This window comes from Ictalurus punctatus, chromosome 3 (genome assembly GCF_001660625.3).
Source record: "Ictalurus punctatus breed USDA103 chromosome 3, Coco_2.0, whole genome shotgun sequence".
Taxonomy (NCBI): Eukaryota; Metazoa; Chordata; class Actinopteri; order Siluriformes; family Ictaluridae; genus Ictalurus; species Ictalurus punctatus.
This window is the reverse complement of record NC_030418.2, coordinates 36,165,485-36,167,984: the sequence shown is the minus strand read 5'-3', so window position 1 is coordinate 36,167,984 and position 2,500 is coordinate 36,165,485. Positions and strand designations below refer to the sequence as shown.

The 2,500-nt window shown below is 45.4% G+C and overlaps 1 protein-coding gene and 1 long non-coding RNA gene across 3 annotated transcripts in view; both read left to right on the top strand.

Annotated features, from left to right (window-relative positions):
• bnc2 (basonuclin 2) overlaps positions 1-2,500 on the top strand; it is a 239,494-nt gene that overhangs the window by 2,825 nt on the left and 234,169 nt on the right. The window lies entirely within an intron of this gene.
• The window catches only part of LOC128632757 (uncharacterized), a 4,024-nt gene that overhangs the window by 441 nt on the left and 1,083 nt on the right, over positions 1-2,500 (top strand). Inside the window, exon 2 of the long non-coding RNA XR_008396361.1 lies at positions 1-2,500. This exon is cut by the window's left edge and continues 295 nt beyond it; it is cut by the window's right edge and continues 1,083 nt beyond it. This is a non-coding gene — a long non-coding RNA (uncharacterized LOC128632757).

Sequence of the window (2,500 nt, the reverse complement as noted above, 5' to 3'; positions counted from 1 at the left end):
TACATTACGTTCCAGTAGGCGTATTAGCTTGCTAGCAGATTAGCAGCACAAGCTAACTGTACTAGCTACGTACACTCACAACACACACCTCTGCTACTTCCTTCCCAGCTTTCTTTCCCCCCTGATACGACAGGAGAAGATGAAACCACGCTGAAGCGGTTTCTTCCAGTTTTGTGGGAACTAACTGCTGTAGATGAAGCTGTGAGCGCGGAAGTGAAGGAACGTCGCAGCACACACACACATGCACTGTATCACAACTCCGTATCTAGGAAAAAATACAAAAAGTAGTTTTGGAGATATTCTTGGAAAACAATTCAATTATTTTGCTGATTAATCCCACACTAGTATTGTGTTTGTCCAATTCAATCAACCCGAGAAGGTATATGCTCCGCCCCTGGGGGGCGTGTCTTGCTCTACAGTAGCAGCTTGTTAGCAGTAAACACGATTCATCTCTGTGCTTTTGAGGTTTTTGCGGCTGCTGATTGGTCGACTGCTACGACACCCATTACACCTAAACCCATGTCCAGTACAGCATTAATACTCTTTCTTTCCTTCTTTCTTTTTATTGAAATACTAAAAGAACAGAGTTAATGACAATTATATGAAAGAAAAAGAAAGAAAGAAACAATACAGTCAGAGAGAGAAAAATATAGAAAAGAGAGACTGAGAGAGAGAATGAGGTGGAAAAAAGAAAAAGAAGAAAGAAACGATTAAAGGAAAAGTGAGATACAGGGAAAGAGAAAAAAGGGATGTAAAAACTAAACAAGGAAAGAAAGATGAGTCAGTGAAGAGAAAAAGAACGAGTGAAAAAGGAAGAATGAGGGACAGAAGGGAAGTAGGAAGAAAAAAAGAAAAGAGAATGACAGCCATGAGAGAGAGAGAGAGAGAGAGAGAGAGAGAGAGAGAGAGAGAGAGATAGAGACAGTAGGAAAGAGAATGAGAAATATTTAGACAAGAGAGGACAAGAGAAAGACCAACTCAAGGAAAATAAAAAGAAAAGAAAGAAGGGAATAAAAAAGAGAGTGTACACAAAAAGAGAGAAAAGCAGAGCATAAGAGAGTAGGACTTCTTGAGAGAGAGACAGAGAGAGAGAGAGAGAGAGAGAGAGAAGGAAAGTTGTGATAGCAAGACAAACATGTACAAAGAAAGAAAGAAAAAGAATAATGATAGTCATAGAAGCAGAGGGAGTGAGGGAGAGAGAGAGGACAGATGGGAGAAAGAAGGGAATAAACAAAAAGAGAGAGAGTGAGATTAAAGTGGGGAGGGGCAGTGGGGGGGGGGGGGCGTGATGGTTAGACGGTTCAGTAATCAGACAGACAGGTAGCCTCACTGAGACCAGCTTAATGAAGAGCAAGTCCACTCAGCTGTGTGTTCTCTGACCCCAACACACACACACGCACACACACGCACACACACACACACACACACACACACACACACACACACACACACACACACACACACACACTGCTGATTTGATCTTGTGGCTCAGCTCGGTGTTAACTGGAAAACTCTGAGGAAATCTCTCCTCAGTGTCTCAGGAGAGTTTACATTAAAGCGGCGGTTAGCAACATCGCTAGGCTGCTTTAACGTGTTTTTTAGCTGTGTAATGATGCACTCTGGAACAGTGTTAATGTTGTTAGCATTGTGCTGCACATTGTATTAATGGGATCTGTCGGCATTGTACCGGCTAATTTATGCTAGCACAGGTATGGTAGTGCTAACAGCAGGAACCACTGGAGCAGGCTACAACTGTAAATACACTAACAAACACACAACATGGGGTCATGGTACAATTCCTCAGCTCGCCATCCACCTGGCCACGCCCCTCAGTTCTCTGTATATTTATCCACCTGGCCACGCCCCTCAGGTCTCTGTATATTTATCCACCTGGCCACGCCCCTCAGTTCTCTGTATATTTATCCACCAGGCCCCACCCCCTCAGTTCTCTGTATATTTATCCACCAGGCCCCACCCCCTCAGGTCTCTGTATATTTATCCACCCAGCCACGCCCCTCAGTTCTCTGTATATTTATCCACCAGGCCCCACCCCCTCAGGTCTCTGTATATTTATCCACCCGGCCACGCCCCTCAGTTCTCTGTATATTTATCCACCTGGCCACGCCCCTCAGTTCTCTGTATATTTATCCACCTGGCCCCACCCCCTCAGTTCTCTGTATATTTATCCACCTGGCCACGCCCCTCAGTTCTCTGTATATTTATCCACCTGGCCACGCCCCTCAGGTCTCTGTATATTTATCCACCTGGCCCCACCCCCTCAGTTCTCTGTATATTTATCCACCTGGCTATGCCCCTCAGGTCTCTGTATATTTATCCACCTGGCCACGCCCCTCAGTTCTCTGTATATTTATCCACCTGGCCACGCCCCTCAGTTCTCTGTATATTTATCCACCTGGCCCCACCCCCTCAGGTCTCTGTATATTTATCCACCAGGCCCCACCCCCTCAGTTCTCTGTATATTTATCCACCTGGCCCCTCC